Raw genomic sequence first — 12150 nt, 5'->3', positions numbered from 1 at the left:
CCAGTGTCATATAAGGTATATAGCTCATATTCCTGATCTGACAAGATATTGATAAAGGTCCTATACAGTCAAGTTATCGGAATTACAATGGGGACTTGTGCACCACTTATTGCGGACCTGTTTTTGTATTGTTACGAGTTACAACTTATGACTAAAATCAGCAAAGACCCATCGAAACAACATCTGATACACAAATTTAATAACCCTTTTAGATATTTGGATGATATATTGGCTCTCAATAATGACGACTTCAGTATGTACACAAAAGAGATTTATCCTGCTGAACTGACTTTAAATAAAGGTAATACTTACAATGAACACTGCCCTTTCCTGGATCTTGATATCTATATCTTTAACAGGAAGTTTAATACCAAAATTTACGATAAAAAAGGGATGAATTTTCATATCATATTGTTAATTATCCATTTTTAGATGGTGACGTTCCCTTGTCACCATCTTATGGTGTTTTTATATCTCAACGTGTTCGTTTCGCTCGTGTATGTAACAACGTAATTGATTTTAACGAAAGAAATCTCTGTATCACTGAAAAATTATTACAACAGGGTTTTCGATATCACAAACTTGTCAAAACATTTACTAAAATTTTATCATCGGTACAAGGACATCATTCGTAAAAATAAATCAACGTGCAGCCATCTTATACGTTCAGGTATTTTACATCCAATCTTTTGTGGTAATATTCTATACAAAGCACAAAAATGTCATCATTCACCTCAAAAGCTAACCAAACCGTTAAACAGACTTATTCAGAAGGGATATAGTTAAGATACTGTTAGATCATTAAAGATGGCATTTTTGGAATTAATATTGATTCACTCATAGCGTCTTTGCATCGGAAATAAACACATTTATTCTAAAACCAGGTGTTTGGCTTGATACGGGTTATGCTCTTCTTGTATATTTTATGATGGTATGATACTAAACCCCTAACTGGAGTACAGGAAGGATTGTGCTTGATTTTCATATGATAAAGACATATCTTTCAATCAGTTTAATTGAGGTCTGGAGCTGACATGTCAGTAGCTCCTAGTAGTCTTTTGTGAATTTATGTATCATTGTCATTTTGCTTAGTTTCTTCTGTTACCTATTCTGACATCGGACTTCTTTTAAACTGAGTTTTACTGTGCGTATTGCTGTGCGTTTGTTTATTCTACATTGGCTAAAGGTATAGGGGGAGGGTTGAGATCTCACAAAACATGTTTAACCCCGCCGCATTTTTGCTCCTGTCTCAAGTCAGGAGCCTCTGGTCTTTGTTAGTCTTGTACGTTTTTTTAAATTTTGGTTCATTCATATGTTTCGGAGTTCTCTGAACTAGTACACATGTTTGTTTAGGGGCCAGCGGATTTTCTCGCTGTGTTGAAGATCCATTGGTGGCCTTGGACTGTTTTCTGTTCTTTGGTCTGGTTGTTGTCTCTTTGACACATTCCCCATTTCCATTCTCAATTTTAAATCGTCTTTATTATAGCAGATACATAATGTATGTCTTTGATTATAGGAATTCATTAATTAACAATGTATGAACTAATAGTAAAACCATAGGTAAGGTGAGATTTTGAACTGTGTTTTAAAGTATACCTATAATATCATAAGCTATGTGTTATTTATATACTACTGTTTTTTTCGATCAAATAGGCATCTAAAACCAATGGAAACCAGACGTTCTTTCCTTCTATGCACATCATCAAGATGCTTGTTTTTCATTGACAGCATATTTATTGCGTATGGAGGGTGTGATTTTCAGGAATATGAGTTGTTTTCCATTTTTAAAAGGGGGGTTCCACAACCCAGGATAAAGGGGGTTCCAACTATATGTCCCCATTCAAATGCATTGATCGTCAAAAAAAGGGTGGGGGGTTACCGGAGTTCGATAATTTTGTTATTTTTACTTTTTTCTACATACATTGGGCATTCCCATGGGAACCAACTGTGATGATCTTCGTGCCAACTTATTCCTTTTCACTTATAAGAAAGACTTCATATATGAGCTCAGCAAAAATGAAAAGAAGCTGGCAGAAATTATTAACTTCATGTTCCACTATTTAGACATCCTTTCATTGAATAATCAAAATTATATATGATGACTGTGTTGATGGCATTCATCTCATGAACTTGGTATACATGTTACCACAGATACAGTCTATTTCATATCTTAAAATAAAATAAAATTTACTTAACTTACATCTAGATATTGACAATTAGAGTCGGTTGAGAACTAAACTTTACAACAAAAGAGATAATTTCAAATTTTCCCATTCTGATTTTTTTATTTCTGTGCAGGAACATTCTGGCAGTGAATGCAAATGAATTATATACATGTTGATATTATATTCAAGGGCTTCCTATTATGATTTCCTTGATAAAGGGTTGCTGCTTCCAAGGAAGCTATTAAACCAATGGTTCCAAATGGCAAATTTAAAATCAACCCTTTAAAAGTTCTACAGACCAAGCAAGATTTGGTTGACCGTTATGGAATAGTTTGTGTCACAGATGACCACGAATATGTTCCACTTGTTGTAGTGGGTCTCATTGGGGTCTAACCGTGACGCGGGATTGGCCGATTTTTTTTAAGCGTGACACGTGAAAGTCAAATTATTTTGCGTGAAAACGGAAAACTAAGTCGGGCGGGCCACAGGAAATTACAAGCACTATTATTGCAACGATAAGTGGACTCTGGCCATTGTAGCCACAATCCCTTGGTATCTTCTACCTATTTTTCTTTTATATTTGTCTTCAAGGTTGGCCCGTTAAAATGTTCGAGTTTCTTCTTAGAATATGCTCAAACATTTTAACTAATCTTTAACAATAGACACTACAAAGTCTACATGTATCGTTATTTTGAGTTAATGGTGTCTATCTGAATTCCAAGATGGCTATCAAAGTGGAACACAGTAAAACATAGGACCCTTTGAGTACGATATACAAACAGTTTTTTTCTTAGTAAATATCGTGTACATATAAATCAAATCATGCACAAATGTAACAAGGATGGTGAACACCATCTTAAATATACATTGTTAAATATGAAAAAGAATATTCATATGAATTTATCCTTAAAACTTAATTTTACTAATTCATATCAATTATCAAAAGACATTGTTACACAAATGATATAAACTGTGTTTTTGGTATTCATGACATGAATGAATCGTAACTGCAGCATGTATGTTTCGTTTATCCCTCTATTCTAAAAGCATCACCATGAGAAATTGTGTTAAGAACTGACATAAAATACACTGTACCTGCACATATTAATGTGACCATTTGCCTACCCCTGTTTCCAAGCCTAACAGTGACAAGTCTTACTACCAGAGAGTTAACTTCCCCAAATCATCAATAAATACAATAAAATAAAAACATACACACACTCACCTGCAACGTAATTGTTAAAAGTACATTTCTGGAAATGTGTATGAATAGTGAGGTGTAACAGGGATATACACTGGCACCATTAGGATCATGGGTTCATAGTTTGTCAAAACTGAGAACCTCATTAGGCATTTGTTGAATGGAAAAAAAGTCAGTCAACAAGATTAGTTAAATTGTTTTTTGGCTTTGAACTAGCTACATGTATATGTAACTGAAAGTAATCTCAGATCTGTACTTTGTATCTTTTGTGTTTTTGTTAGGATTTTTTTTTGTGCCTCGTATCAATCTGATCCATTGGATGTTGGATTGATACTTTAGTCCTAGACACATGATTTTTTATTAGCTGTTATAGGCTTTGAACTAGCTTCAAGTAACTGTGAGTACTCTCAGATCTGTACTTTGTGTTTTTGTTAGGGTTTTTCTCTTCTTTGTATCGATCTAATGAGTTAAGCCCTTTTCAACTGATTTTAATTGTTTGTTCTTATGTTGTACTGTGACACCACTATCCCAGGTAAGAGGGACGATGGCACCATCAAAAATGTTTAACACCACCACATTCTGTATGTGACTGTCCAAAGTCGGGAGCCTGTAATTCAGTGGTTGTTGTTTATGGCTGTATATCAGTTTTGTTTTTCGTTTAGTGTTTTGTACATAAATCAGGTTGTTGGTTTTCTTGTTTGAATCGTTTTATATTTTTCATTTCGGGGCCTTTTATAGATTACTATGCGGTATGGGTTTTTTTCTCATTGTTGAGGCCCTATGGTGACCTATACTAGTTGTTAGCCTCTATGTCTGTTGGTCTTTGGTGGAAAGTTGTCTCATCGGCAAGCATACCACATCTTCTTATTTTATAAAAATAGCAAATGTTGATAGCCATTGGACTATCACTGTCATAAATAAGAATTATTATGATATATATCATACATTGTACATGTATATTTTACATAAACATGATAAACATCAGCTTCCTTGCCCTGCAGTTTAAACTTTATGTTCTATATGTCAGTCAACTTACAAGCTATTGGATATTTTACTAGAAAAATCAAATATAAATATATATTCAACATTGTGGTTGGTCTTTTTTGGTAGAGAAAGAGTTATGAACTTAAATTCCCACTGAAGTCCATGGAAAACTTGCATTCTGGATATGGTTGTTAAAAAAATCTTTGCAATTTCAGAATAAAATGCTCCGCTGGGCGCAGCTTGATACGACCGCAGAGGTCGAACCCTGAACAGTTGGGGCAAGTATGGACACAACATTCAAGCTTGATTCAGCTCTGAATTTGGATTGTGATTAAATATTTGACACAGCATAGGTTTCTGACACAGAATGAATGTGGTCTAAGAACTTAAAATTTTTTTATTTTACCTATTATGGTCTAATATCCAAAATCTCAAATACATACACAGTTAGATTCAGCATATCAAAGAACCCCAAGAATTCAATTTTTGTTAAAATCAAACCAAGTTTAATTTTGGACCCTTTGGACCTTAATGTAGACCAATTTGAAAACGGGACCAAAAATTTAGAAGCTAAATACACTGTTAGATTCAGCATATCAAAGAACCCCAATATTTCAATTTTTGATGAAATCAAACCATATCATTATTATTTGCTTTTATATATAAATCAAAAATAACCAACTTAAAATGGAAAATTTTAAAGAAAAAAAAAAAAGGAAAAAAAATCCCCCCCCCCCAATTTTTTGAACCCCCTTATGATTCATCACCCCAAACTCAATCCCAGCCTTCCCTTTGTGGTATGGTACCTTGCAGTACATTTTCAGAGAGATCCATACACTTGAACACAAGTTATTGTCTGGAAACTGTAAAAATGCTTGTTTTTTGGACACTTTTTGGCCCCAAATTCCTAAATGTTTAGGGCAATAACCCCCAAACTCAAACCCAGCTTTCCCTTTGTGATATGGAACCTTGTAGTACAATTTCATAAAGATCCATGCACTTGAACACAAGTTGTTGTCTGGAAACTAGAAAAATGCTTATTTGTGGCCCCTTTTTGGCCCCTTATTCCTAAACTTTTTGGGCAATTACCCCCAAACTCAATTCCAGCTTTCCCTTTGTGATATGAAACCTTGTAGTACAATTTCAGAAAGATCCATACACTTACACACAAGTTATTGTCATGAAACTAGAAAAATGCTTCTTTTTTGCCCCTAATTCCTAAAATGTTCAGGTAATTACCCCCAAAATCAGTCCCATCATTCATTTTGTGATATGGAATTAATCGAACCTTGTGATACAATGTCAGAGAGATCCATACACTAACACACAAGTTATTGTCTGGAAGTTACAAAAATGTTTATTTTTTGCCCCTTTTTGGCCCCTAATTCCTTAACTATTGGTACCATAACCCCCAAAATCAATCCCAACCTTTCTTTTGTGGTATTGGTAAAATTTCATAGAGATCCATTCACTTAAACTAAAGTTATTGTGTCTTCGGACGACGACGACAACGTCATACCAATATAGGACTGTATAAAAACAAGTCTTATTCTTATTCATAGTGGCCAAAATATTAATAAACAGCTGTGCCATGAGCACATGATACGCCCGTCACTTTTTCAATAGATATAAGCCAGTCACCAAAGTTTCATGAAAACTGCTCAAATGATTTTTGAGTAATTGTCCTAAAACTGGAAAATCCCCCTTTTTTAATGAATAAAACACCACAACTCAGAAACGTAAAATCTAAAATTTATAAAAATCGAAAGGGAGCTCACATCAATAGACATACACAATTCAACAAAGTTTCATGAAAACTGTTCAAAGCATTTTTGAGTAATTGTCCGAAAACTGGAAAATCACGCTTTTTTAATGAATAATACCCCAACAACTCGGAAACGTAAAATCTAAAATTTATATAAATCAAAAGGGAGCTCACATCAATAGACATAAACAATTCAACAAAGTTTCATGAAAACTGTTCAAAGCATTTTGAAGTTATTGTCCGAAAACTGGAAAATCCCCCTTTTTTAATGAACAAAACCCCACAACTCGGAAACGTAAAATCTAAAATTTATAAAAATCAAAAGGGAGCTCACATCAATAGATATAAACAATTCACAAAAGTCTCATGAAAACTGTTCAAAGCATTTTGGAGTTATTGTCCAAAACTGGAAAATCCCCCTTTTTTAATGAATAAAACCTATATTATAACTCGGAAATATAAAATCCAAAATTTATAAAAATCGAAAGAGACCTCACGTCAATAGATATAAACAATTCAACAAAGTTTCATGCAAATTGGTGAAAGAGTTTTTGAGTTATTGTCTGACATGTTGACGACGGACAGATGGACAGACAGATGGACGGACAGACAACGGTAAACCATAATACGTCCCGTAAACGGGCCTATAAAAAGGTCAGCTTGGGTATATATCAATTGGATAAGATTTTGATATTTAACATTGTATAAAAAATAATTCTATCAAATTTGATCCAAATTGGCAAGTGTGTATACAGAAAAGAAAACTTAATTTGAAACTTTATAAAGGTAAATGCCTTTTACAAAATTTAATTAAAAAAAGCTCATATGGCCTAAATCATAAAAAGATCTTTAAATAGTTGTATATTGGGTACATGTAATTCATCACAATGACAAAGAGGCTTTGCACGACTACATTTTTTGTACATGTACATACATGTACTCATACATTTGATGTCTGACTATGAACATTTTATTCTTTAGTTAGATGTCTGACAAGCTCTGATCATCACAAGCTGAAGCAAAATGAAAACTGGTGCCATTGATTCTGAAGTAGATATAATCCTTGTCCGACTCAGCTTCTGACACAATAAAATTTTAAATACGAACAATAATGTCAAATACAACATAGAAGACAAAAATCTTATAACTGCCGCACGCAGTTCTGTTTCTTTAACCATGCGTATAAACACGATGATACAGAAATAACAGTTAAGTCCGTCTGCTATGTATAAAGGTGTGAACACTGACCACCAGGACAAAGATATCACATTCTCATACTTCAACACGGCCATCACAGAAAACACCAGCAAGGTCACAAGATGGGTCCATATTTCAAACGCAGTCATTCCAAGCCACTGAACAATCTCATTCAATGTAAACAGCATTTTGTGGTGATTTAAATTTCCTCACTCTTTTACGGTAAGGTGATTATAACATTTTGATAATATTAAAATATCTTCTCTTCATGGAACATACCATGGCATTTACCATTTCATGTTTCTTAACTTTCTTTACCAAAATCTGTTATATATCACCACTTTCCTGTAAAAGAGACAAAAGTATTTATATATGTTTTCCATGACAAAACTAGATTTATTTTCATTTATTACATTTCTCCTATTTGTATAAAATAAGATGTGGTGTGATTGCCAATAAAACAACTTTCCACCAGACACCAAACAAGGTAGAAGTTAGAAACTATATCCTATATACATACATGTAATAGGTCATCAGTAAAGGTATATATAGTAAATCAACAACACAACATATAGTAATTATTAGTTTTAACTAGATAGAATTATCAATTGACCCAGTCAAATTATTTGGCAGAAAAAGGGGGAGGAAAGACCAAAGAGCAACCAAAAATGTACATAAATAAACAAATGTACATAAATAAACAGACAACACTGGTACCACTGATGATGATGGCCAAAAGAAAAAACAAAAGGCCACATAACACTGATATTGTTAAGAAAGGGGAGTGATTCCCAAGTTCTGATGAGTTTAACTGGACATTAATCCCAGTAAAGATAGAGCATTTAACTAATAAATTTCAACATTTTTACCCTTTAACAAATACATGTAGTCTCCCAGTATTTTGTAAACAAAGCTTGTGAAAATGACTGTCCCTTTCCCAAATTTTGACATGTTCATTCACACTTTCATACAACTCTTTTTCACTTAGCTCACTTTGATTTATTTTAATTACGTACAGCACAATAAAACATGCATAAAACATTGGTATGAAAGAGAGGTCTAGCTTGATGAATAAAGAGAGACAACTCTATATAATAATTGGAACTTTTACCAAGCAGAGGATATTTACATATATCATGTATATCAAATTTGCTGTTTTTTTCTTTCAGCAAAATTAAATTTTAAAATATAAAAATTCACACATTTGAGAAATAACATTTTGTCTTTATTTATCAATACCCATAAAAACAGGTTTGTAGTACTGAGAAACTTGATATTGGGAAATGGGTTATTAATCTGTGATAATAAAGTTCTTCTTTTGGTTATATTTGGACAATGGAGTAAAAAATGTATCTTGTCCTCTACATGTACTTGGTTTAAATTACAAAACTGACAAAGTTGTTTACATCTGGGTAATGGTTCTAGTTTTCCTAAAGAATAATATTTTATTTCACGTCTTTCAGTTTCTACGAAGACAGTGATTTCTTATACTGTAAATTCAGAAATTATTGCGAGGTTTTTATTAATGCGAAAAGTGCGACTGGGTAAAACGTTAGTATATATAGCAATGATAAGAACTCGCATTCTGATATCTGTATGCAGAATTTCTTAAAATCGCAATAATTAATCTCGCATTATTCTTCATAAATTGCAATAATAAATGCACGCAATAATTTCTGAATTAACAGTACTAAATTTTTAAAGCATTGACCGATTATCTTTGTTTTTTATATAAAGGTATAGTTCAACCTGCCAAATAGAAGATTTAACCCCTTTACCATGCTAGGGACCTTTTTAGAATATAGCAAAAATGTTTTCAAAACAAATTAAAAGATAGTTTCTAACTAAATTACTACTTGAAAACAAACTATAACATATATTCTAGGATTCTTGAAATTCAAACAAATAAAGATATAACATCATATTTTAATGCAAACTTTATGTAAGAACTTTTTTCATTGGTAAAAATTTACCATCAAATCCACAATTGACATGCCTTGGACCACCATTTTGAATTACTGGAATCCATAAATGTTCAATATAATCGAAAATTAAAATTCTAATATGACGACTGATATATTGTCAACCAGTATAATCACAGTATATCTACTTTTAACACAAACCCATTAATACACAAAATTGGCTGTTCCGCTTAACGCCCACCTTATTTATACAACCAAGTGAACTCAATTTGAGACAGTCAAACCCACATTTTAAGTGGACCAAGCTTCAAATACAACACAGTTATCTCTATTCTAATGCAAAATAAACCAATCAGTCCATTTGACATTTCAGTTATGATTTCAGTGTAAAATTTCATGAAACGAAAATCCCGGGAAAACAACTTTGGCAACTAAACAAGGTGACGTCATATAACACTTCAGAATGTAATGAAATTAGATAAAAGATCATTTTTAGGTGAAATTTTTTAAAATTTAAGATTGAATAATAAACTTATATTATTGTATGGAGGGGGGAAAATGGAATGGTGTGTATAGGGCTTTCAAGGTTGACAAAATAACCGTATTTGTCCTATTAACATCCAAATAATTCATGGCAGCCGTAGACTTGTTTTCATTTAACCATGGGCTGAGCATTTATATTTGTATTTTACCCCTCTCTTTCCCTCGGGATAAATTATTCGAATATAAATGCCCAACCCATGGTTTAATGAACACAAGTTTACAGATGTCATGAATCATTTCTTAAATAACCTTCCTCAAAAAAGCCATTTCAATGAAATTTTATTCAAATCTGAATCATACAAATAATCGTCGGTTTGAGCGTTTTCATTTGTATGACGTCATGTTTTGCCATGACACTAATATGCCGAAATCATTCATGGTTGTTTCGCGGAATTTAATTTTATGTTACATGTAATATATTTATACATTTTTACAAAGTCTAATGTACTTTTTCTTTTTTGTGATGCATTAGAATAGGAATAACAGTACTGTAGTTGAAGAGTTGCAGTTGTCAATCATGATTTGACAGTCGCAAATATCCATTTTAATGACTCTGCAGCAGTCTGATCCATTTCGCCTGGAAAACTGCCTTTGCGACTGTAAAATCACCAATTGACAGTGGCAACTCTTCAATTACAGTACTAGATACAACGTCAGAAAATGCAGTTTAAAGAGGATTTCTGAAATCTGCACAGTGTAAAAGTGAAATTCTGTGTACATGGTGTAATACACAACGTTTGTTCTGAAAAATGTTGTGGTCAAAGGGTTAAATAACAAAGTAATAATAGACATATTTAAACTTTTGGGTATTAAACTGAATTTGCTTCAAATAACCCTAGATCTGTCTCCAAATAACGTTCTGGCGTCATGCAACAATCACTTTTAATTATGATGTCAGACGATTTAAATTGTGACGCAAAATTTTACGAAATCTTCTTTGACTTTAAGTGATGTCAGACAAATTTGAATACAAATGTAAATTACATGTATATTTATAATTATATTTCTATTTACTGTGATAACACCCTGATAATTATAACCCCCGTTGGTCTTGTGGTAGCGTGTTCCCCTCCTCGAATGCGGGAGGTCATTGGTTCAAACCCCAGCCGGGTCTAACCAGACTTTCAGATTGGTATTTGATGAGACTCCCTAGCACACAGCATTAAGGAGTAAGAGCAAACACTTGTCAGCTGGGAGTCAGAATAATGCGTCCAGGTAGGGTGACATGTCTTAATGCGAACTGCTACTTTGTGAACTAAAACAATAAAAAATCAGGCTCATCTTGTTGGTCAATACAATTTCGTCTATATATTCATATAACATTTACATGTTTTAGTCCAGGATATGCATTTAAATTTGATGATGGACGTTAACCCTCTTTCTGCCAGACATGTGTCCACACTGGCTGTGCGGGAGGGACACATATGTCCATATGTTTAAATATGCTACATGTACATTCTTATCATTGCTGTTTCTCTTTCAAATAAAATACCAAAGATTAAACCATGTAATATTTTGAATGCTAGTCGTTTCGTAACCTGGTCGTTTCGTACCTGGTCGATTTGCAACAACGTTGATTTGTAACTGAGACGTTTCGTACCTGGTGTAATTATATATGGTTATAAAGTGTTAGTTTAAATTAATTAGTTTAAATTAAACAGTTAAAGAAAATATATATTCATATATAAATTAGTTAACTAGTTTTGTCTGTAGAAGTGTATATTTCTGAGAATTGTCTATATGACTGCTATTGACAGGTAATAAAAAGTAATTACAGTAGGTGTAAAGTGATAAAGTGGAGTATTAAAAATGGTCACAGTTTCATCATTCTGTAGTGATAGGCTCCAACATCGTCAGACTAAAAACAAGAAGCATGAAAGAAACAACTTATGATGGAAAAAAGAAGATTTATAGAGAACTTAGCAACATAAAGATGAGTGGCAGAAGACTAAATACTTTGATAAAGACGCGGTACATCTAAATAATGATGGAAAATTTAAATTCTTCTGTTCTATTCGTATGTGTGTAAAACTGTACTTGTAAAGTGTAAAATTATTTACTAAATAAATATAGATATATATACATCAATTAGTCTTTTTACTATTTTTTAATCGAAACATTTTTCCGTGACCTACAACTCATATTATTATATATTTTTATAAGGTTACGAAACGACCTATTGTTAGTTACGAATCGACTAGGTACGAAACGACCAGGTTACGAAACGACCTGCACCCAATATTTTGCTTCAATGGGTCCCCGATGTAATGTCATTAGGGCATGACATCATATTTCGAATAACATCATTGATGGGCATGTGACATCACAGATGTCCAGCTGTTGTATTTTCTGGCACACACAAATTATGCACCC

The 12150-nt window shown here is 33.0% G+C and overlaps 1 long non-coding RNA gene across 1 annotated transcript; it reads right to left on the bottom strand.

Annotated features, from left to right (window-relative positions):
- Positions 1–4403: 4403 nt before the first annotated feature.
- On the bottom strand, positions 4404–7090 carry LOC127729251 (uncharacterized). Its single transcript, XR_007994563.1, has 2 exons — positions 5480–7090; positions 4404–5318 (listed from the first exon to the last, which is right to left on the bottom strand). It is a non-coding gene; the product is annotated as an uncharacterized LOC127729251 (long non-coding RNA).
- Positions 7091–12150: the final 5060 nt, after the last annotated feature.

The sequence above is a fragment of the Mytilus californianus genome, unplaced genomic scaffold, assembly GCF_021869535.1.
Source record: "Mytilus californianus isolate M0D057914Y unplaced genomic scaffold, xbMytCali1.0.p SCAF_2, whole genome shotgun sequence".
Taxonomy (NCBI): Eukaryota; Metazoa; Mollusca; class Bivalvia; order Mytilida; family Mytilidae; genus Mytilus; species Mytilus californianus.
This window is presented reverse-complemented; position numbering and strand designations above follow the sequence as displayed.